This window comes from Bos mutus, chromosome 4 (assembly GCF_027580195.1).
Source record: "Bos mutus isolate GX-2022 chromosome 4, NWIPB_WYAK_1.1, whole genome shotgun sequence".
NCBI lineage: Eukaryota > Metazoa > Chordata > Mammalia > Artiodactyla > Bovidae > Bos > Bos mutus.
This window is the reverse complement of record NC_091620.1, coordinates 22,992,992-23,017,768: the sequence shown is the minus strand read 5'-3', so window position 1 is coordinate 23,017,768 and position 24,777 is coordinate 22,992,992. Positions and strand designations below refer to the sequence as shown.

At 41.8% G+C, this 24,777-nt stretch overlaps 1 protein-coding gene across 3 annotated transcripts in view; it reads right to left on the bottom strand.

Annotated features, from left to right (window-relative positions):
• PTN (pleiotrophin) overlaps positions 1-23,030 on the bottom strand; it is a 109,469-nt gene extending 86,439 nt beyond the window's left edge. Inside the window, exon 1 of one of the 3 annotated variants that reach the window (XM_005897683.3) lies at positions 22,724-23,030. The gene's annotated coding sequence lies outside the window, so the exon portion shown is untranslated. Of the gene's footprint in view, positions 1-22,646; positions 22,666-22,723 lie in introns of those variants that run through there. The other 2 variants (XM_005897682.3, XM_070369217.1) reach the window with 2 other exon arrangements.
• Between the last annotated feature and the right edge of the window lie 1,747 nt (positions 23,031-24,777).

Sequence of the window (24,777 nt, the reverse complement as noted above, 5' to 3'; positions counted from 1 at the left end):
AACCCAAAGTGCTCATGCCTGCTTGGTTGCTCAGTAATGTCTGACTCTTTGCAACCCCATGGACTGTAGCCTGCCAGGTTCCTTTGTCCATGGGATTTCCCAGGCAAGAATACTGGAGTGGTTGCCATTTCCTTCTCCAGGGGAACTTCCCAATCCAGGGATCAAAACTGTGTCTCCTGCATTGGCAGGCGGATTCTTTACCACTGAGCCACATGGGAAGCCCTACAAACCCAAAGACCTTGTGCGATTTACTTAAGTCTCAGCCTCAATGTTCTCATCCATAAAATGGGGTTCATTAGTTTCCATTCTGTAGAGAATTACCCTAAGGATTAAATGTCATTTAAATAATGGATTTATCAGAGTTCCCAGCACAAAAATCATTATCTATTGCAAAGCTTGGGCTTCCCAGGTGGCTCAGTGGTAAAGAATTTACCTGCACTGCAGGACACACAGGTTCAAACCCTGGATTGGGAAGATCCCTTGGAGAAGGAAATGGCAACCCACTCCAGTATTTTTGCCTGGAAAATCCCATGGTCAGAGGACCTGGCAGTCTACAGTCCAGTGTCACAAAAGAGTCACACACAACTTACTGACTAAAACAAACAATTGCAAAGGTTAGCTTTTTCCCCCTTCCATTTCCTCTCCAGAAGCTTAAGTCTCCATAGCGGGCATGACCTGAATACCCATAACCTGAGATTTCTGCTTTTCAGTATTTCCTTAAAACTTGACATTGAAGCAAAGCACTCCCAGGGACTGAAACTGTCTCTCTGTCATTTTACTGAGACAGCCGCTCTCCGCACACAGCTCACAGTTCTTTTTTTGGCTGTTCAGCTTCCTCTGTAGTCACTGAAATGGAAAACTCAGGATTTCTCCCCGTAGGGTTTTGTCTTCCATTTTATCAGAATCTGACCAAGATCTCAGACTGTTTCTGGATATCCACAAAGAGTATTCAAACCTGCCCAGACGAGGAGAAGGACAAACTGCCAAGACTTCAGGGCTTGGAGGCTGGGCGCAGGCTCTGGGTTGTCTTGTGGGCAGTGTCTGCTGCCCAGCCTCCAGCATCACGCAGCTTTGCCAGGACTCACTAACACTGTATTTTTCTATGTTGAAGGTAGAGTTTAAGTGACATCAAAGGGTCAGAAGGAATGTTAAGAGGGCCTGGGTCTGTTTCAGTCCATACTCAATAGCACTGCCCTCCTTGATACACCCCTGGATACATACTCTACTAACTAAGAATCTACGTAGATGAGTTCCTCCAACATTCTAAGAGGCAGAAAACAAATCCCTCCTTTCTAGCTCTGAAATTCCCATTATACTATATGTATGGTCACTATGTGCTTGGAAAACACAAACATACATTCATACCTAAATGACAACCATTGAGCATCCTCCAATTTATTTTTATTAATTCTTATTATTTTATGCCATGGAAGAATAAAATAGTCTATTATTTCTTTTCCTATCCCTCTTTCATCACAATTCACCCACACATGCACACACAGCCCCTCCCCCATGCTCACCCTGGCTCCTCACTCACCTGATAGAAAAAATAAAACCCATATGTGGGGTCTAGAATCTTTCTTAAAGCAGACCATTTTAGTGTCAAGTTTAAAATGTGAACTATATTTTCTAACTATTCTATTCTGTTGTTTTCCTCTTAGCGTTTAATACCTGGCCCTGGCGTTAATTAATACATACTTATTTATAAGATTATGAGTACTTTTACTCCATCTACAACTTAAAGCTATGGCTGGGAGAGATAAAGAAAGGGAAAAAATCTTCTGGAAGGTGTTCAGGTAGGGAAAGAGAATTATGACATGTATCAGAAATACTGTAGAAAAAGATATGATGCTGGATGTGAAACAGAGAAATGGAACATTGTAAAAGTCTGCATCATCCGTTTTCTCTTGATTTTCTGATGTTAGCTTTGCAATTGAATTTCGTTCCTAACAGCAGTAGGCTTCCATAAACCAGTGCTCGGGCCTCTCTGGTCCTGCAGCTCACTGTCCACCTGCCCCACAGGAGACCCTGTTATTCCTCTTCAGAGGTCTGGGCATGACGGTTATTCATCTCGCAGAGCAAGCTGGGCTTGGGGGAGCCCTCTGTGTTAGACCTTCTGGCCTGATTTTCCCCAGACGTCCAGTCAGCTCTGAGGTGAGCTATATGTGCTGTGACTCTGTAAGGAGTATTGAAAAGTGTGCACTGTGTCCCATTCCGAGCATCCAAGCTAATGGACAGTTAAGGAAGTGACCCGACAGCTACTAGGCCTCCCCTGCTATTGCCAGTCCTGTGTGCATGCTCCAAGTGGTGCTGAGTAACACCATACGTGGCAAAATAAGCAAAGCAACCCGCCTCCACCACCCTGGGCCCCTCAGGTTAACACCACTTATCAAGTTAGCCTCGGGGCAGCCTTCGACCTGCTCACAGTTGACCAAGAATCAAAGAAATGCTTGCTTTGCAAGAAGACAATCCTTTAAACCAAATATGATTAGAATTTCTGCTTGGCTTTAACAATTTTTAAACAATTCTCTCTATATACATCTACGTATGTATATATGTACACATTATGAATATATGAATAGGAATGAAATGACTATATATATATGTATATATAGGCACAGTTTCATATTTCACCACCTAAAAAAATAAGCTAATGTCTTTGTTTATATCCATGTGTTAAAGACAAAAGTCATATGTGATATTGACAATATTTCTCTTGTCATTAATAGTGCTTATCATTGATGTCAAGTTCTTAAATGACAGATAATAAAAGTATTTTACATGTGGATTTATAATTTCTCTATAACAATATGATTTTTGCAAGCTATGTACTAAAGTTTCAGCAACATTTTTAATGAATGTCAGCATATGTTTTCCTCTCCTTGTTCAAACCCTATTTAATATTCATTTCTCAGTTGAAATACACCCTCAGCCCTTGGGATTCACACATATGGTTCCAGATTAAATACATATAATCAATAAAAATAAGATATTGTCTAATGCTTCAGTCTTGAGTTAAGGTTCTATTCATAAATTCATTATTATGGTTCATTATTAAGGTTTTGCTTTATTTAAAACAGACCATACATGACTAGGCTAAGTAAAACAGTATGTTTCATACCGTGCTCCTGCATTGGCAGGCAGATTTTTTACCACTGAGCCACCTGGGAAGCCCCATTTTATCCCTATCTATCCTTGTCTTTGAATTAGGAGAGGAAATAGCATCCTAGCATTCTCAGTGGTAAAAAAAAATCCACCTGCCCATGCAGGAGACACAGGTTTTGATCCCTGGGTTGAGAAAATCCCCTGGAGAAGGAAATGGCAACTCACTCCAGTATTCTTGCCTGGAAAATTCTATGGATAGGGGAGCCTGGCAGGCTACAGCCCATGGGGTCGCCAAGAGTTGGACACGACTTAGAAACAAAACAACGGAAAGTATTTAATACCTAATTTTCAAAAATATATTGTATTACAAGTTACAGAATAAGAAGTTTAGACTTAGTAACTGAAATGGTAGTTGATAAGATTTGGCAGGTGTTTTTATCACTGTTCAGAAAATAATTTAGTAGAAACCCAATAGGTCTTTCCTGATACCCTCCTCCCTAAACTATCCCCCATTCCTTCAATAAACACAATCATTCTCCATCTAATTGCTCTTTATTATTTTCCTTAGAACTTACCACTAACTGAAATCGTGTCTATTTATTTGGTTCGTCATTTATCAAGAATATAAGTAGGTACCTTTTACCTTTTCACCCTTGTGTCGCTGTACAGTACAGTATATGGGCATCCTATAAATATCTGATGAGTGATTAAATGGGTGGATGTTTTCATCTATACTCTTTTAAAAATACAAAACATGTAATATCATATAGTTATATATAGACAGATATACACAGCCACTGCTTTACACAGAAATGTGAAATGATAAAAATGGTCATGTAAACTGAAATCATGGAAAGCAACCTTAATAATAATTAGGAACAGTTATGATTGCTCCTTGAGCTTCAAAAGCTTTTGCAAAATCATTACAAACTCTTAGTATCAGATGTAAATGTACTGTACATCATGCATCCTTGCTCAGTCGTGTCCAATTCTTTGTGAGCCCATGGACTGAAGTCCATCAGGCTCCTCTGTCCATGGGATTCTCCAGGCAAGAATATTGGAGTGGGTTGCCATCTCCTACTGCAGAGAATCTTCCCAACCTAGGGATTGAACCCCTGTCTCCTGCATTTCCTGCTTTGGCAGGCAGATTCTTCACCACTGCACCTACTGGGAAGCCCCTGTAAACGCATAGGAAATTTTAAAAATATAGGGAAGCTCATACTTAGTATATGGTAACTTACAACATTAGAAATATTGAGATTTAAAGTGTTTCTTTTTTTGGAAAAATATTTATCATGACTACTTTGAACAGCTTGCTGTCTTTTCACTGTGTAAATTACAATACATTGTGAGCATCTTTCGATGCCTTGGCCAATTGTCATGGCTCTCTAGGTTTGGATTGGCCTCCAGAGTTTTATTCTTCATGCTTTCAATATCTTAAAATATACTTGAGAATTCCATTAAAGTGGGTTTCTTGCCAGCATCAGTTCCTTCGGGACATCTTCATCCTTTGTTTTGTCTGTCTTCCTCATTTATATCGACAAGCTTGTCTCCACTAAGTGTCTTTGGCTGCGAACGCAGAGCTTCTCAACTGGCAGCAGTGTCAACGTACCCACCTACGGATAGATATTTCTTCTCTAACTCCATTTATGTTTCATTTGAATTTCACTTCCAGTGTTAAATCACTTCTCACTTCTCGCCTGCAATTCATCTCTGTTGGCCAATTTCTTCTTTAAATTGTCTGTTTCTGAAAAATGTCATTGGGAGACAAGGAGGCAACAATACTCCAGACTTCACTGTCTGTGCATAAAATGAATTACTGATGCAGAGGGACCACTGATGGGCAAGGGATGGAAGAAATGAGGTGACTGCTCACTGATTATAAAGCAAATCTGTTATTTATGGAGTGATTTGTAGACTGAGGGATTTCCTGGTGGCTCAGACAGTAAAGAGTCTGCCTGCAGTGTGGGAGACCCAGGTTCGATCCCTGGGTCAGGAAGATCCCCTGGAGAAGGGAATGGCAACCCACTCCAGTATTCTTGCCTGGAAAATCCCATGGACACAGGAGCCTGGCAGGCTACAGTCCATGGGATCTCAAAGAGTCAGACACGACTGACCGACTTCACTTTCTTTTTCTTTCTATTTGGGGACTGAGAAGTTAGCAGTTTAATTTGTACTTTATGCAATTACTTATATACTAAAATTTGACCTATGTTGTCAGGGACCTGGTGCTAATTAAACTGTAGTAACCAAACTTCATGCACATTGGAACCATGCAAGACAAAAACCGCCCATAATTGAAAATATTAATTCTCTGCCAAACTTTCATATAACCTCTATGTATAAGAGAAGCTACTTTAGAACCATGCAAAATCAGATTCTTTACTCTCAGAAGTCATCAATTAAAAACACAGAGATCAAAAAAATAAATAAAATAAAAAAAATAAAAACACAGAGATCATATTTTCCTTATTGCCCTTCTTTGAGCATTGAGAACTGTAGACTTTTGGCTGCTGCACAGGTCAAAGAAAACAAGATGTAATTGAACATTTTACATATTCGCATTTATTAGCCAGGATCAGAAATGCGTTAAGTCCGCGGTTTTCAAAGCTCATCATGTGTTAGAATCACCAAAGGGATGATTAAAACACAGATTGTTGACCCCCGTCTGAGTGTTTCTAATTTAACAGGTTTGGGGTGGTACCTGAGAATTTGCCTCTCTCACGAGTTCCCAAGTGAAATGGATGCTGCAGATCAGGAACCACATATTAAGAACCACTGACTGAAGCACATTCAGAAGGGTGTTTCATGAGGAGAGAGAAAAGACTCGGGAGACCAACATTTGGCAAGAAGACAGCCGCTGACTCAAAGTGCTTCAGGCATCTCAGAGATCTTTTTATTTTAGGCTTCTTGTTTTACAATTAAGAAAGTGGAAGCCTGCAAGATTCAAATTACTTAACTCAGAAACAAAGTTAACCAGTCTTAAAGACTGGTCTAAAACCTAGAATCTATTTCCAATAATTTCTGGAAGACAGCTAGCACCATAATAGACCCTATTCTCAACAACTGTAAGGTGAAATTTTTACACACACACACACACACACACACACACACACACAGAGTTTCTCAAACTTTGCTTCATATGAAATGGCCTGGTTAAAAATTAATTTTCCCAAGCCCTCACCTAAAATTTCTGACTGCAGAGGTGGAGGATGCAACCCCAGGAGATCCAAATGCAGGTGAACTGTTCTTTAAGAAACTGCTCTAGAATACTGCAAGCCAATGTTTTAAAGCACAATCTATACACAGGAAAGAATAGAATGCTGACTTTTCTTTGTATTTTTTTTCCACAAAATACTTTTACAGACTATGAAAACTCTTCAAACTATCCTATGAGGTAGATGAGGCACCTCCTTGGAGAACCCTTGGTCAAGTCTCCACTCTCTAAGTTTTCTTTTCCTCATCTGTATAAGGCGTGAAGTTATTAAAACTGATCACCTATGATTGCTCTGAGGACAGAAAGAGAAAAAATATATGAAAGCAATTCGTGAATGGAGAAATATTACATGGAAGTTAGTTGCTAGCTTCATTATAGAGAAGCAAATTTTAATATCAACTGGAGAATCTGCAGATAAAAGATTCTTAATTGTATTACAGTAGGCTCCCCCTGGCAGAAGCTTACCTATTTGTCAAAGGAAACAGAAGAGGTAAAACCTTCATAAAAGTCGTAAGATTTCACTCTCACAGGTTCCCAGTTACTGTGAACAGAAGCTGGAGACTAAGTCCTAATTTGTAACAATAAAAACATATAATGTATCCTAGGCACAATGGTTTTCTTAGAAAACTGGCTAATCTCTGTCCCCAGGCCATTTCCTGCCTCTTCTGACTCTCACATGAATTAGGGATTGGAAACCAGACAATTTTGACTTCCTGAGCTTTCTTTGCTCTTGGCAACGATGGAAGAATAATTTTTAAGGCAAGAAAATGAAAATGATCCATTTACCTCGACTCTGCCCTCACTCTGAAGGAGGATCTTGGAGCTGGAGAAAGAAAATACCAGAGAGGGAGGGGAGCCTTCCTTCCCCGCAGAGCGTTGACCATAAGACACGTTCTCCTTTTGAGGGCTCAGCACTTGGGTTTCTCCACATATTTTAATCAATATTCACTGAGCCATAACAATCTGGCATCCATGGTCACTCTGGTGTTGTGTTTCATGAATAACTACTTTTTCCACTGGGTGGAGAAGAAATGACTCTGTACATGGCTGGCAGATCATCATTCCTTCAAGCAAAGCAAAATCAGCAGTTTCAAGGGGAAATGTGGGCATCTCAGTGTGGTGATCAGTGCACATCTAAAACATAAACTCAAATTATAGAAGCCAACTCACAGGCCAACTGATCTCTTTTGGAAGATGTGGCTTCAGACCATTCCACGTGCATGTGGAATACTTAGACCTGATTACAGAGTTCTCCTGAAAGCCAATGCATCCCAGGAAACCTTATGAGATACAGCAAAGGAATAACATGTATTCCCCAGCAAATAAAACTGTTAACATGACCTTGCCTCATTCTGGCAGAAGCATGTTGCAAAGTCTCCTGGGGAGGAAGGTACCGTACTGAGCCTGGGAATTTGAGTTCAGCGGGGAGCCTGGTCTCCACTGCCCAAGTGCTGCAAGCCTGAGGCTCCTTCTCATGAAATGGCCTCCGAGATGGTGAAGATGGCCATGAAGGTCAGACCCCTGAGAAGCCTAGATCCAGCTCATGCCCCATTCTGAGGATAATCCATCTTTCCACAATTCCTTCAAGTCCAAGACACTCCACCTCCTCTCCTATATCAGCTCTTTCTGTAGGTTTCTTCCATCAGTGGGACTGGAATTCTTTCAAATTGATCAGCATCTCATTTTTACTCCCCCTTCACACCCATCGTAACATCTAGACTTCTATCCTAATATCAGATAGCTTCTGTTTTCCTTCATAGTGTCTCCAGAAAGAATTCCTCCTAAGTACCCACTAATGTGAAGGCATCAGAAATCCATTCATTTATTCATTCTTACAGACATTTGACATCATGCAAAGCATTGGGCTAAGACCTCTGTAGTTAAGTAGGGGAGAAATAGCTATTTAAAATAACTGCCATATAAAAATGAAGTCAGGATTCACACTATTGTCCCTACCAGGAACTCCCACATTTTCAGTCTTTAAACACAAGTCCGGAGACACTTCCTCCTGGAAGCCTGCCATGAATCCACTCCCAAATGAATCAGGTATCTCTCTTATGGGCTTTCAAGAGTGCTTATCTAGATCACTGCACTAACCCTGCACCCATTAGCCATTGATGGACCTGCTCTCCAACTAGACTGTGAGCTTTAAAGACACTGTCGTATTCATCTCTGTACTGCTGCTGCTGCTGCTGCTGCTAAGTCGCTTCAGTCGTGTCCGACTCTGTGTGACCCCATAGATGGCAGCCCACCAGGCTCTCCCGTCCCTGGGGTTCTCCAGGCAAGAACACTGGAGTGGGTTGCCATTTCCTTCTCCAATGCATGAAAGTGAAAAGTGAAAGTGAAGTCACTCAGTCGTGTTCGACTCTTTGCGACCCCATGGACTGCAGCCTACCAGGCTCCTCCATCCATGGGATTTTCCAGGCAAGAGTACTAGAGTGGGGTGCCACTGCCTTCTCCAATCTCTGTACTAGGAAGTACTTAACATAGAGCCCAGTAGATCGTGTTTATTGCATACTTTTGAATGAATGGATAAAAACTATAAAAGAAAAATCTTAGAAAGTTGTGAAACAGAAAAAGGAATGAGTATTAAGTTTAGCTAGAGGAATGAAGACAATTTTCATGGAAGATATGGTACTTAAGCAAAGCACCGAAGTGTGAACAGGATTTCCAGAATTTGAAAAGATCAAGGGCTTGGGAGGAGGGGTGGTACACAGAGAATTCCTTTTTAAAACCTAATGGATTCTCCCCACCTCTAATCTGTTATTTCTCTAATCTTTCCTATACTCTAGCAAAGTTTCTCCTTGCTTGTGCAGAACCTCCAAAGATGCCTTATTATTTAACGGGATAAAGTTCAAGTAGATCAGCTTGCATCTCAAGGGTCTTGCTATTGTTATCCAAAACTTTTTTCCTAATCCTAACTTTCACTCCTTGGTCACCCATTGTCTGCATGTATCCAGCCCTTCTACACTCTGTCCCCAAATATCTTACTTTTTATCATCTCTTTGCTGCTCCTCTCTCTCCAGCCCTCGCCTCGAATGCCTTCCTCATGCCTTCCTTCCATGGACAGCACCACTCTGTCTTTCAAAACCCCACCTCCTTCATGCAGCCTCCCTTTTCCATGCCAGATCAGAGTATCTTCTTCTAGACAACCTGATAACCACTCTTCTACCATTTAACCATTGTGTGGTTTTCTGATTTTAAGCCTGCTTTGTCCCTCTTTGGAAGACCAAATAAGGTACCTACAAGCTAGGATAATGGACAGTGGCTTTTGTAACATGCACAGTGTTTCAGATGACTAATCTGTTGATGAAAAAATCTTGATAACTGAAACACTCTTCTAAAAATGAATGACAAGTCTTTAGGCAGACATCTTATTATTCAGCTACCAGCAGACAGGGGTGCTTTTCCTAGGTACAAGATTAAATTTAATGAGATGAAGTAAATAATCTGTTATTAGTGTGTCTATGTTATGAAATCACTAACTTCGCCTATGTAATGAAAAAAAACTTGCTACTTTCCTCCTTCATTGATAGAAGTACAGTTATAGTTACTTTTTATCTCTTCCATGAAGCCAAAGTAATACTTTTTTTAACATGTAACTAGCCCTTTAAGATAGGTGCATCCTTTTCAGCGTTTTTACCCTTGCCCTTATCACTGTGGGGCTCCTTCACGCTTTTCAGCTTCCAGGCTTTGCCCCTCGTCAAAGCACATCAATACGAGTCTCCAACCTTAATCATAAAAGACATCTCGAGGGAGAGAGGCTCAGTACTTTACGAAAAGAACTGACCGTATCACACACAACAAGCTGCAGGGCATGGAGAATCCATCACCTAACCTTTCCCAGCCTCTATCCATCTGGGCCCCACTGCTGGATTTCCAAGCTTGACAGTGAATGCTTTCCAATGGGAAACTGTAGCGGGATTTTTTTTCCCATCCTTTGGTCCCTATTGTATGTTCAGCTGCACTGAAGCTAGCTGCTAATCAAAGCCAGAGTCTCTCATACACAAACAAACAAGGCATTGTGGCCTCCCCTGGGGCTGGAACACAGCAATCCAGCAAACACTTTGGTCAGGTGATAGCAGCCCAGAGGAACAGACAGCACATCACCCAGACATCCTCATCTCCTCTCCTCCCACGCCCGTCCTCAGGACAAGCCAACTGAACACCAGGCCAGGCAAGCCAATGCTTGAGAAAGCAGTGGCAAATAAAATAATATACAATCCAGGCGATCCGGTCTGACAACAGGATTCTTTGTCCAAAAAGAGTGGATTCTCTTGACCCTGGTGAGGTAGAAATAAAATACATAGCATGAAAACATATTCCTGGATACAAGAAAGGGGAAGAAGGAAGGGACTGAGTCAAAATATCTTCAGATACTCACTGAGCCCTTGTCACAGAACAGCGGGTGTAGGTGGAAAAGCGTAATGTTTAGGAGCTTTGCGGTTAGATATAGTTGATCTATAATCTCCATTCTACTTCTTGAACTTCCTCGATGGTCCACTGGTTAAGATTCCGAGTGTCTGAAGCAGAAGGTGTGAGTTCAATCCCTTGTCAAGGAACTAAGATTTCACATGCCGCATGATAAGAGTCAAAAAACAAACAAATCATGTTCTCGGTTCTACCTCTCACTAGCTTGTGACCTTGAACAAGTTACTTAACCATTCAGGGACTCAGTTAGTAATGTTGGTGAACTGTGCTCAGATCAGAAAAAGGAAAAGTGCTAAGAAAAGAAAGCAAGGTCTCCAGCTTCTAGAAATAGCTGGTGATAGGGGATGAAGACTCCTCCCTGGACCTGGCACTTCCAGGATCAGAGCCTCAGATGCAGTGGAAGGTCCTGAACTTGACTTACTGCCATTGTCCCCAGAGCACACCCAGGGAAACTCAGGATGCCCAAGGCCAGCATGAAGCCTGGATACAGCTATCTTCATACCACAACAGGCGTGGGACTCTGAGTGCCTGCACAATGATTATGAAAACATCCCTAAGTATGAAAGATGGAGTAGAAAAGCTAGAGAGGTCAAAGAAAGTGATTGCTCATGTCACAATTTTTGGTCAAGGCAGCCAGTTAGTATTAAATGTCACCGGGGTCGGTGAAGGGAGTGCAGGAGAGCGAGGAAAGTGAGTAGAAACTATGTGAAAGAAAGTGAAGTCCTGTCTGACTCTTTTGTGACCCCATGGACTGTAGCCTACCAGGTTCCTCTGTCCATGGGATTTTCCAGGTAAGAATACTGGAGTGGGTTGCCATTTCCTTCTCCAAGGAATCCTCCTGACCCAGGGATCGAAACTGGGTCTCCCACATTGCAGGCAGACACTTTACTGTCTGAGCCACCAGGGAAGCTCCAAACTTCCCTGTGTGAAAGGTTGTCTTAATTCTATGCAATGATAAACATGAATTGAGTACCTACTACTCAATTTGCCATTTGCTATTTGGGTAGTGGAAGAATTGATGCTTTTGAACTGTAGTGCTGGAGAAGATTCTTGAGAGTCCCTTGGACTGCAAGGAGATCCAACCGGTCCATTCTAAAGGAGATCAGTCCTGGGTGTTCACTGGAAGGACTGATGCTAAAGCTGAAACTCCAATACTTTGGCCACCTCATGTGAAGAGTTGACTCGTTGGAAAAGACTCTGATGCTGGGAGGGATTGAGGGCAGGAGGAGAAGGGGACGACAGAGGATGAGATGGCTGGATGGCATCACTGATTCGATGGATGTGAGTCTGAGTGAACTCTGGGAGTTGGTGATGGACAGAGAGGCCTGGCGTGCTGCAATTCATGGAGTCGCAAAGAGTCGGACACGACTGAGCGACTGAACTGAACTGACTGAAAGTGAAAGAACTAGAAGCAACTGTCCAGAGGTACAGGATAGAACAAAGAGGTCCGGCAAGAAGACGCAGGGCCACTGAAACTTAGAACCAACACAGTGACTTCCTTTAAATACCAAGGGTAGACAATCCAAATGATTTAATAATTGAAGCACCTTCATATAGAGACTGACAAATGGAAATAAAATCAGCTAGATGCCATCTCGAGGAATCTATAAGATCTGTAGATTTACTTCAGGAAACACTACTCAATATTTTCATGTCTTATCTTTTCTAGTATGTATCTTAAGTGCTCCTCAATTGCACATGGCACTCCTCATTGGGTATTTCCAAATCCTTATTTCAGTAAAAGTCAAATTAGTTCGATAAGCCACAGACCCGTAGTTTCTCCATTTTCACCTTCTGGGGGAATTTTTTTTACTTGCTCCTTAAGGCTTTCCTAACTGTCCTGCACTCAACCCTTACATTTCTCACCTCTTAAAATTCAGAGGTTCCTAGCCTCCTATCAGGAACTGAGATCTCACTGCAGCATTATGAGTCATAGTAAATACAAATATACAGTAGATACAAATACTTTAGGCTGATCTTCCTCACCGAAGAAACATTAAAATCACCTTAAGGAGAGTGGTCACACCTTCCTGTGTTCTGTACTTATTTTCAATAGTTGCTCAAGTTCCAAAAGATGATGATAAATGTGGCCATACCTTGATATGGACTTGGAAATTAGGTAAGGAAGTGGTCAGATTGAGATGAGAAGAAGACAGGAAACAATACGTAGTTTTTTAAATACAGAGGCCCAAGTCTAAACTTTTTTTTTTTTCTGATTTCAACAAAGATACTTAACATTACATATTAGAGCTGGTGAGTAGAAGTCAAGAGTAGAAAACTAATCCAGGAAACTAACTGGACAGGAAGGGATGCTATTGTGCCCATGAAAGGGAGCCTCTGGGTCTGTTCCTTGATCTCCTTTCATGATCCCCCTACAAGAGTGGGGAAGATATGAATGGAAGCAATGGGTAGAGGGTAGAAGCCTTATGGACAAGTTGACTCCAGCAACCAGCTTGTCTAGCTCACAGCCCAGCATCCAAGATTGCTCATGTCCTATTTAAGGCAGGAGCTCTTCACTTGAACAACTGATACTGTTTTGTCTGCAAATACTTCCTCTGAGAGAAATAAGGAGGGGACAGGCTTGCTCCTGTCCTAGAATGACTTTGTGGCATTATTATACCAAGAGACATGCAGAGCTTAGGAGATTTAGAAAGCAAACAAGACAAATCCACTGGGGAGAAATCTCCTAACGAACCCCACCAGGGTCAACTGAGCCCAAAGGACCCAAAGAGAGTTCAGGCAGAATGGAGGAAAGGGTTGGTGGGAACCCCAATACTGGCATAGGCAATAAAAGCATTTAACTTTCACCCCTTCCTAGTGTTCTCTGTAAGATCTGAAGCTCCCAAGCATCAGGCTTCTATCAGACTGTTGGATGTTTTCCCTAAGATCTCAGTTCAAGTCCACTTCTATTTCTTTTGCATTCTTGGTTCTGCTGCCTTTGAAGTTAAATGCTCTCATTTTAACCTCTTGCAAGAGAAATCACTGGATGAGATATTAGAAACCCATAGTTATCTTGCCTTTAGGAAATATGGATTGAGTTAGAGAGAAGTTGGTAGAAATCCACCTCTACCTGCTTATTCCTGCTAAATTGTTTTTGATCTGTTTCTCCAATCCGAGTTCATTTATGACAGCCTTGAAGTACACCTTCCAATCCCCCGATACCATATATCAGAGGGCAAACTCTGTGATCCCTAACCGTCAGACCCAAACTGCTGTTTTCAAAGGCTAGAAATTATTTCAGACTCAAGTTGGTGGGAATCCCAATACTGGCACAAACAATAAAAGCATTTAACTTTTGCCCCCTTCTCTACAAACAAGAGTGTGGTTGACAAACCCAAGTGTGATCTGACTCACTTTAAACTAGAGCCAATCTGTACACTAGTCATTCCAAATAATAACAGAGCAAATAAATACTCCCCGAAGAGTGCCAAGCCCTGGGGGGACGTGCCTTAGAGAGGTCAGCTGCCCCTGTAAGCTTACCGCCTGCAGTGCATCAGGCCCACTCATCTTAGCCCAGAGCAGCTCAGAAGTTCCTCAGGCTCCTGGGACCTGCTAAGGGGTAGAGATTGAACCTGGGTGGGATCAGGCAGCTGTGGCTTCCCTGGGGAGACATTTACCCCTGGATAGTATCTGAAGGGTCCTCAAGGTTAAGAATGAAAGATAATGTTTACCCAGCTTGACCTTTAACTGGCACACACTAAGGTCCACAGGATTATTTGTTCCCATCTAAATATCCATCTTTGCTGGGAGAAAGATTTTTTGTTTGCTTCATTGGATGACGGTTGTTTGTTAGCATTCTTCTATTTCCAACTTTTTAATGAGAGTCCATGATATTAATTTACTAAGCTTTTTATGATTCAAATTTACTGATGTCAAGCTAAATAAATTGAATTTCCGTCTTAAACTGGACCACTTAGTAGAAACAAATGTGCATGGTAATGTGTATAAAACTATAAAAATATAGCATATTTTGATTACAATGTTGACCTAAAAAGCAGGACTATTATTTGCACAACTATTTTCAAAACTTAAATAAGGAAAACTCTAATAAAAGTGTATCAGAGTGTTAATAGTGGTGCCTATTTTGAGCATAATTATAAGTCATATTTTTCCTTCTTTATAACTTTAAAGATCTGAAAATCCTGTAGCTTGGACACATTATTCCAGAATGAGAAAAAATAGTGTGTTTCTTCAGGTGTATATTTGTGTTTTCCTAATAGCAAACATAGTAATAAAAAAACACATTATGTTTCACATCATTAAAATTAATCAATCTTTTTACAAGTTTGAATTGCACTGAGCTGAATTTAAGGTTCTGAATTTTGCCAGAGGCCTTGAATTGAATAGTTAAACATATATTGTAATTAAAAGAGGATGGGAAGAAAGGCTTTATATTATTGTTTCAAAATGTAAGTACCTCCAACAGTTAAAATAACTTAATAAACTTTCTGCTTTCTTTCACATAGCAGCTTCAGACTTCCTCGTTTGATCATCTTGGACCATAGCTCGTATTTAAAGAAATACATAGTACACAGAAGGCAACATTTTTTTATAGAAAAATTTTTTGAAGAACTAAATTGGCCCTCGCATAAGATTCTCCAAAGCAGCAGGATAATTTTTTTAAGCCAAAGATCCAACTCCTGGCTTAACATGGACACTGTTAAGTGTCCATCTGGCCAGTTGGCAGATGCCCAGTGGAAGCCTTCTGATGTTCTAATGCTCAGAAACGAAAGCCACTATACACTAAAACTTTAGAGGTGATTCTCTGCTGTCGAGAGCAATAATCCCTCAGCCAGGTTAGAAGACGCCGTATTATTCTCAAATGAGGAAGGCCATTACGAAAACATTATTTTAAAGTTTTATATGGTCTCCATTCATTTTATCCTGAGTGAAAAAGAGTTTCTCTGTTAGCTAAAATTGGGACTGAGACATGTTCCTTACTGATTAAATCTGGACTCTGAGACAAAAATCTTTGGCTCCTTCCCTGGGCAGCCCAGTGTCTCCTGGGAAGCCACACAGATGGATGCTCCCTGCTCTACTTCCCTTATGATATGGAAGGGGACCTCCAAGAGAGAAACGATGTTCAAACCTTCAAGAAGAGAATACTGTAGGATGCAGAAAGCCTGTTACATTACATCCTTCTCATACTAAGAATGGAATTTCCTAAACACTTCTTCGCCAGCTTCTAAGGTAAATGAAAATGGCAGTATTTGGCTCACTTACACCCTCTCAGGGAAAAGCTCCAGCAGAGTACCCGTAAGAAGCCTGAAATCACACCTGACAAAGGGCCTTGTATTCCTAAGGGGCTTCAGTCAAGTCAACGGCAATTCGGATGGTGACTCTCAATTTCCTTTGCAAATGATCCAACACTATAAATATTATTTGGACACGAAGATACAGGCGTGATCAGCTTTTGCACTAGAAGGACATGTTACTGCCAGTGACCCTCAGTGTGTGTACTAAGCTATGGACATCATGATTAGAGAGTTCTGATTCCTCTCCTAGTCTTCCAAGGTTATGGAACTAAACACTATTGGCTGGTCACTCAACATGAGGTCCCCAGGCCAGCAGCTGCTATCACCAGGGTGTCTGTTGGAAAGGCAGCCTCTGAGAGTCAGCCAGAGGCCTACTGGACCAGAACCTGCATTTTAACAAGATCTCTAGGTGACTGATATGCAAATAAAAGTGTGAGGAGCACATCAATAGTATAAACAAAGGGCTGCTAATCCACCATAAAAACCTAAATTTACTGAGAATAACTGATGGGAATTTTTGGTATGCATCTTGTACAACTCTGAGGAAGCACTCTAACATAATATTTAGTAAAACAATTCAAAAAAAAAATTCATAGCCATTTTAGTTTAACCTTTTTTAGAGTTGTCTTTTCTCTCCTTTCTTTCACTCTGACTCAAATTTCCTCTTCTTCACACCTGCCTGTCACACATCTCGCCTCCTACTCACTTCATCTGATCAAACTTACCTTCTGACGTCTTAGGCAGCCTCTAGGTCCTGAGAAAATGATCATGATGAGCAGCAGAATTGAGGAAAGAAACAGAACTGGCCCTATTGATTTTATTAATAGAAGTCATATTTCAAATAACAGTTTACAGTTTATAAACGTTGCATGGACACAACTGCCCTTTACCACCAGCCCACGAGGAAGGCAAAGCATATATCACCACCATCATCGTCATCGCCATCTTACAGCTAGGAAACCTAAGGTTCCAGGACCTACAGGACGTACTCAGCACCAGGCAGAACTGCAGTGAGATAAATGCAGGCTCGCGATTCAAACCTGGACTCCTTCCTCCGAGCTGGCAGCTCCACAAGGGCAGCAAGGCCAGGGAGGACATGGCTGTGGGCATCACAATGCCAGCAATGAAGTGCCCGCACCTTGGATAAGAAGTGTCCAGTGTGCACAATGCTCTCCTGCACACTAAGGCGGGCTTCCAAGTGGTGCAATGGTAAAGAATCAGCAGACAAATGCAGGAGATGCAAGAGACTTGGGTTTGATCCCTGGGTTGGGAAGATCCCCTGGAGTAGGAAACAGCAACCCACTCCAGTATCCTTGCCTGGAAAGTTCCATGGACAGAGGAGCCTGGTGGGTTACAGTCCATGGGGTTGCAAAGACTTGGACCCAGCTGAGCAGGAGCACACAGACACTAAAGGAAAGGCCAAGGTCAACAGCCTGATTTGGGGACCTCACGTGTCGGATTCCCTGGGGCCTGGAGCATGATCACATGCCCCATGTGTTTCTTTTCAGAAGGGGTTTTGGATCCGCATTTAGAATAATTTGAGAGTACAGAAGGCAGGAGCATTGCAAGAAGCAGAAAGTCTCACCTTTGTGAGACACATAGGTTTCTGTTTGTCTGTTTGTGTCTCGTGCCAGCTGGACATGAGACATAAAAGCAGTCGAAGAGGGGAAGGCAGAAAGAGCAAGGGTGGGCTTTCATGGGGAGGGATGCACCCCCATAATCAGCATTTCCATTATCTCATCAAATACTCTCTCGCAGTCAGACTCTGGGTTCAGTCCTTCACACTCATTTTCTAGATTAATATTCATGTCAGTCCTAGGAGATAAGTATCATTGCCTCATCTTAGGAATAAGGAAATTGAAGCAAGAAAGATCACAATATTTGCTAATGGTCACACAGCTAGTAAGAAGTGTAGCTGTGATCCACCTTCAGTTCTTTCATCTTAGAGCTCAAATAATGGAGCGTTACAGTTGATGTTTCTAACACATCACCGGCATTCAGGTGGCCTGTCACACGACCGGGTTCTTTGACTCCACCTCTCAAATCAGAATCTCTGGAGATGGGCCCCAGGCATCTGGATGCTAAAACGTGACTCTAGTCATTCTGATAAACACTGAGGATCGGAAATCACTACCCTGGGTGATCTGGCCATTCACTGCATAGACACTAGAGATTAGGTTTGATGTGAGAGGCAACAGAGAGAAAATTAACTAGCCAAAGGAAGAGACGGCATTATATTATAGAAGAGGAAAAATATCCAAACTAGGAATTTTAAGATCTTATAAGAACTCCAAGATTCTTGTATGGGGTCATCTTAACCTCTTTAAACTTGTATCCTTATCAACTAAAAAAAAAGTCCTGCTCAGCCTACCTAGGTAGAATTGTTATGAAAATATGATGAGAAAATACATGTTACTAGTTCTGAAAAGCAAAAGCTTATAGCCACACTGAAGTTATGATGAAAATAATGTTCCAAGTGTTCAGTCTTAAGGCTTCAAATAATACAGTTTGTTAAAGAGGAGGTAAGGTTTCTGTCTTCATTATGGAAGTGAGTCAGAGCCATGCAAGGTCAAAGGCCTTAAAATGAACAAGGTGCAGTGTGAGAAGGAAGACACTCCACAGAATTGGCAGATCTATACGTTTGCAATGATGGAGGTGAGAGGAAGAGAGGAGAGCTTCTTCTAGAGGTTCAAGGATGAGAATGGGGTACTTGGTTTTAAACAGGAAATTGGTACCAGGTGACGTTTATAGGGATCGAGTACGGAAGACAGTCAAGGTCATTGGAGCATGAGGAAGAGCAGAGAGAATGGTATTCAGAGTCATTAGCTTACTTTTTCACTCATTCATCAGACATTTATCAGGCATTTCAATGGTTCCATTCTAGATATTCTAGGGTTCTAGGGATGAATGAGTGTCCCTGCCTTCAAGGGGTGAATGGGCTGGGTGGAGTGGAGCTGGTGGTAAAAGTGAGTAATCCTCAGAGGTAAATGATGTGCTTTTCCAATGATAACACTGCTGGGAAAGGAGGAACTGAAGTCTTGGGCAGGGGTGACAGAGAGGCTGAGAAGACAAGAGGAGGGAGAATTAGAGCACCACCTAGAGGGAGGGTTTGCCTGGGAAAACCCACTCTTGGAGGCTTTAATTTCAGACTGATTCAGTTTCACCCAAATTCCACACTGAAGTGTGAGGACTTGCTGTCTCTCTCTCAGCTTTTCCTCCCACTTCTTCCACTTTTCATACCAAGATATGAGATGACTGTCCTTCAGTGAAATATGTGCCTTAAAATGATGCTTTTGGTTCTCATTCAGCACAATTCTTAGACTTAAGAGCCCAAGTGTCAGTTACTATTGACTTACTTCATTCAAGATTAATATATAACAATAGATCTTTTAACTAACTATGAACTTTAAGAATCTTAAGAATTCTGGTTTTAGGAAACTCATTATGATGATGTTTTTATTCGAAATGTCACTTTATCTAAATCTACTACAAAGAACTGACTCCAAAATAAAGCGGTGTAGAAGAAATTTAATTATTTCTCAAAATACCTTGAGCATGCCATTCACTGTATTCCCTGCCTACTTAAAAGAGATAGGAATTTGTGGTGAGTGTGATCTACATAATCAAATCTGCAATGTTACCATAATTATAATGCCCTCTGATAACATTACATTATAGTTAGCCCTCTAAACCACAGAAGTCTTAACTTGTCATTTACAAATACTAAAATAGGGAGGAACAAAGGGCTTGCTATGTTTGACAATCTAGAAAGGTCGTATGACACCTGGAAAACTATGCCACATAAAAGATTGGCAAGAAGTGCATGGAAACATGGCCCAGTGGATGGAAACTTGAAATGGACATAAACATCAAGCATGGAGAACAGCTTTCCAACACAAGGCTGTGGCCCAAATTCCACTCAAGCCAATTGACTCGATGGGAAAAAGCAGGTCCAGCTCATAGAGAGAAGCTCCATATCTGAATATTATTTTACCCCATATGTGACATGGAACTGAGTCAAGAGGAAACAAAAGCTCTCTGATTATTCATTAGAACTGCAGCCAAAAGAGACAACATCACTCACCCTTAGAGAGGCTCCACTCAGCATCCAACTAAGGGAACAAGGGCAACTGCAGACATGTGACTCACCAGATGCTTAAAGGTGAGCATCTCTTCAACAGGACTGGCCTGCACTCAGCTTGCCCCTTGATCACCCTGGGTGGTCTTGGTTTGGGCATTACCTTAGGAGGGAGTCAAGGACAGTTCCCTTTTACTATGTCATCATATTAAAAAGTGTATTTGGAGAACTGGGATTCATAATCAGAATTCGGACTACTGGCCCTGAATCCGCAATTAACTCATACACCATTTTGAACAAGCCAACCAAACTCAGTCTCCTGAGAAAATTTTGAATAGTAATAAAATACCACATGGCAAATAAGAATATGATCAGAATGCACATGAGAATGTCATTTAAATGTGAAAGCAAGAGTATCTTCAAAAGGAAAAAAATATTTAAACTCAAAATATTTAATTTCTAAGATTGACTTTATTGATAAAAGCAATTAAAATATTTAAGGATCTTATTTCTCTCAAGTTATTTCCAGTGATCAGGTTCTGTGAAAATCCAAACCAGGCCACAAGGTTTTCTAGAGTAAAAACATCAAAAATGTTCATTTAAAAACGTGGGTTCTGTGACATATTGCTATATGTGAAGATTAAGGTATACATGGAAATTTTCAATAAATTGGTAAATGTATTATTCCCAATATCATGAAAAGAAGTCTAGAAATCCACAGAATTGTGTTATAAATATAATATACTCTAAATATTTTTAAATGTTACTATTCTCATTCTATATAAGACCCCATTGAAAAGTCAGATAATAAAAAGTCACATATTAACTGAGTTTCTTTTCTTTCACAGCTCTAGCTTTGAAAATACAATACACTTGTACCGAAATGCACACAGCAGGAACACAGCAGCTAAGGCGTTAAGTATGGCTTCAGGTGGGTGTTCCTTACAGAGGCTTTTCACTACATGAGAAAAAAATGTCCTAAAAGAGGCCTGGGAAGAGGAGGAAGAACAACTTATATCGATTTAAAGTACAATTAGAGAATTCAAAGCACCAAAGTTTCTTAAAGCACAAAATAATAGGGTTTTTTTTTTAATGAAATAATTGTTTAAAAGCCATCCTCTAATTTAAATGAGAAAGTACAAATGTTGCTCCTCTGAAATAACTCATGTCCCAAAGGAAGGAAAAAAAGAAAATATCCACTTAATTGCCTTTGAATTTAACTGGACTATAAATTTTCTTAATGATTTGGTCTTTAGAATGCCTAATTTATTTAAAAATAAAACCACAAAGAAGATGGAAAAATAGAAGCTTTATTTTCTATGCTGAGAGACACCTCTTTTGTCTCACTCCCATTACCTTCCAATATTTCAAATATCAGTTTATCCCCAGATGCTCAAGAGGCTAAAATGGGCTTTACTGTTTCATCAACTCCACATTTGCCTGAAATCATGAAATTGCTTCATTATGTTTTTAGTTTAAAAGCTTTCTTGATAGTTCCTGGACCTCCTCCCAGGCCCTTTCCTCCAACACATACACACACACACACACACACACACACACATATCACCTCTCTCAAGCTGTTAAAGCAAAATGCCTAAATAACCCTCAAGATGAAAGATGTCAAATGCCAAAAAGACTGGAATTTAATTTTTCTCAAATTGTTCCTTCTCCCCAGTCATTGCCACCCCTCCCCCCATATGCCACTCCTAGTTTTTCAGTGTATCCCGCAAACTTACAAAGCAGCTGTTAACAGAGGGAGGGGTAAGTTAACAAAAGTATAAGTAAACTCAGTGTAGTGTTATGTTAAAGAAAAAAGGGTGTTTGCATGTGTGTGTGTGTGTGAGTTGAAGAGAAAGGAAGTTTTGTTTTATGTATTAAGTAGAGAAGGGAAGCAGTGGAATACATTCCTCTCTTTTAAAATATTTTAACTTATTAGACACATCAACTCAAAAACTAGGAATCTAGCCAATTAGCAATCAATATACCCTAGCTTTATGTGGGGGAAATAAAAAGTTCAAGTGTCTCGGTACAGGGCAATTCTTAAAATTATTCAAATGAGAAGTGGGATGCAAGGTGTGTCTTTTCAACTTTGGACAGAACCATTTCTAGAACCATTCCTGGGCTGGCAGGCAGGACAAGGAGTGCCCAGATGCTCTGTGAGGGATGCGCAATGTAGCTGGCACTGGGAGGAACAAGCTCCCACTTGGTACCTAGAAATGCCAACCGAAACGCATCAGCTGGCAAGCCCTGGGGCCATCCGGGAAGCTGAGGAAGGATGGGAAAATGAGCCTGCTTGCTCAGGCTGCCTTACTTTCTCTCTCTTCTCTACCCAGCCACAGACACACCTACTAGCTCAGGTTCTACAAAGGGCAAAGCCCCCGCAAGTTCGCCATCCAGCTGGAAGCCGGGAACCCAGTCCACATGCACATCCCATAACATTACAAAACCCAGGGGTCCCTGACTATCTGACCTGACTCCCCCTAAGTAAGCCTCTGGAGAGCTTCAGTGTTGAAAGCAGCCCCACGAGCAGAGACACCAGCAGCCTCTCTCCCACTCTTACCAGTATCACGCGCTGGCGCCCAGAAAGGTGTCGATCCGAGACACCTCTGAAGGAATCGCGCATTCGCTTCGACTTACTTGGAGTCGCAAAAGAGCGGTGCGCGCTCAGGCTGCCTTTGTTGATCCGGGAGAGGTTTTTCTGCCCTGAGTCCAGGTACCCAAGTCGCTGGTGCTCGCGGCGGCCGCTGCTCTCCGCCCCCGCACGCCCGGTGACTCCCTGCTCTCTTTCTTCTACTCTCTCCACTCCGTCTTTTCCTCTGCTCTGTGGCTCCCTTGGCGGGATTTTTGGACTGGAGGGCGGGGAACCCGATCCTGCCTCGGACTGGCGCACGCCCTGCCGGGGAGGGGACGGAAGGGAAATGGAGAATGGGAGGGATGCGAGGAGCGGGCAGGGAGAAGACGCGGCTGGGGAGGAGGGAGCGCGCCGTTCCCTCGCGAGCTGATTGGGAAGCTTCTTCTTAAATGCGAGGTTCTCCCGGGGGCCGTCTCGGCCCCCACCCCCTGCGCCAGCACGCGGATTTGAACCCAGAGGCGGGGAGAATGAAAGACTTGTTCCGTTTTTAGCAGGGACCGATGCAATATCCCTTCGGCAAACTTTGCGCAGGACCTCTTCTGCAGTGGGTGCATACCCCAGTTTACCAAGTAGCAGACCTGAAATGGACAGTTGAGGGTATCTTAGGTTACAATTTGGGCCCCGGGCGATTTTTGTGGTTGCTATTGAGGGTGAAAAACCACAGTCTTCAGAACCAAGCCCTTGTTTGTCCCCACCCCACCCCCAACGCCCTTCCCCCTCTCTCCCAAACCTCTGCACAGCTTCAGTCACTCCCGCGGTCAGTCCCGTCCCACCTGCGCGTCACTAAATGTGCAAAGGACTTTTTGGCGCTTGTCACAAAGAGTGACAGATGTCTGAAAGTTCCCAATTAAATGCCACTTTCCTTTAGGGGGCTCTTTCTTTTTCTGGCTTCCTTGATGCATTTAGTGACCTACTTAATGACATTCTTTGACACTCAAGAATTTAGGGGCTTAATCCACGTGGCTCCAACTCCGAGGTTTTCTTTCTGGAATTTCCATTGTCTTCGAATGAGGACAGAAGTTAAGGTAATATACCTAGGATTATTTGAGTAACACATAAATGAGTATTTGTGATACAGATGAGAGGAAAGTGTTGCGTGAAATTATTAAGTATAAAGCAAATGTACCCAAGCACGGTCAAAAAGGAGATTGTCCTCTGCTCACCGGTTCTTTTCTGTTCTTTATCTTGCTTCTTTTACTTCCTTTCCACTTACTGTTTGCAGACCCCAAACGTAGTTGCAAAATATACTTCCCTTCGGTTTCCCATAGTTCTGAAGTAACTTCCTTGCAAATCGATTTAAGAGATAGCTACTAAGTGACTTATATAACTCTTAAAATTTACATGAATCAACCTAAACCCCCAAAACCATTGTTTTGTGGAAAGTAGCTCTTAGAATCTTAGAGACTTTGCTGGCTACACGGACAAATGTTCCATGGAGGGGCTGGGTGGGGACAAAGAGCCTTCGCTACAGGCAGTGCTTTGAATCAATCAATCCATTTTTTTTTTTCAAAAGCACAAGCATCAGAAATTCACCTACACACCTCTGGTCTATCCCTATAGCTGAATTCTCCATATACCTGACACACACCTTCTTCAAATGAAATAAATGAATAAGGAGCTGTCTTCCTTCCATATACAAACTTCAGGTTGCCTGCGTCCCTTTTGTGATCCCATTTATCCAATGAAGTAAAGCAATATTTGTTTTAATCTGATTTTACCTGTATAAATTGTGGAGGAATGCATATTATCACTTATGATTATTTTTCCCAGATCCTGTACTGAAAGACATTTCTCTGTATTCACTGTCACTTCATAGGGGTGAAATTTCCAGGCCATTAAACAAGGAGTTATCCATTTTTTGGTGGTGGTAGATTAGTCGCTGGGTCATGTCTGACTTTTATGACCCCATGGACTGTAGCCCATCAGGCTTCTCTTGCCCACCAGGCAAGCATACTGGAGTGGGTTGCCATTTCCCTCACCAGGGGATCTTCCCAACCCAGGGATTGAACCCTTGTCTCCTGCAATGGTAGGTGGATTCGTTACCGCTGACACGCCAGGG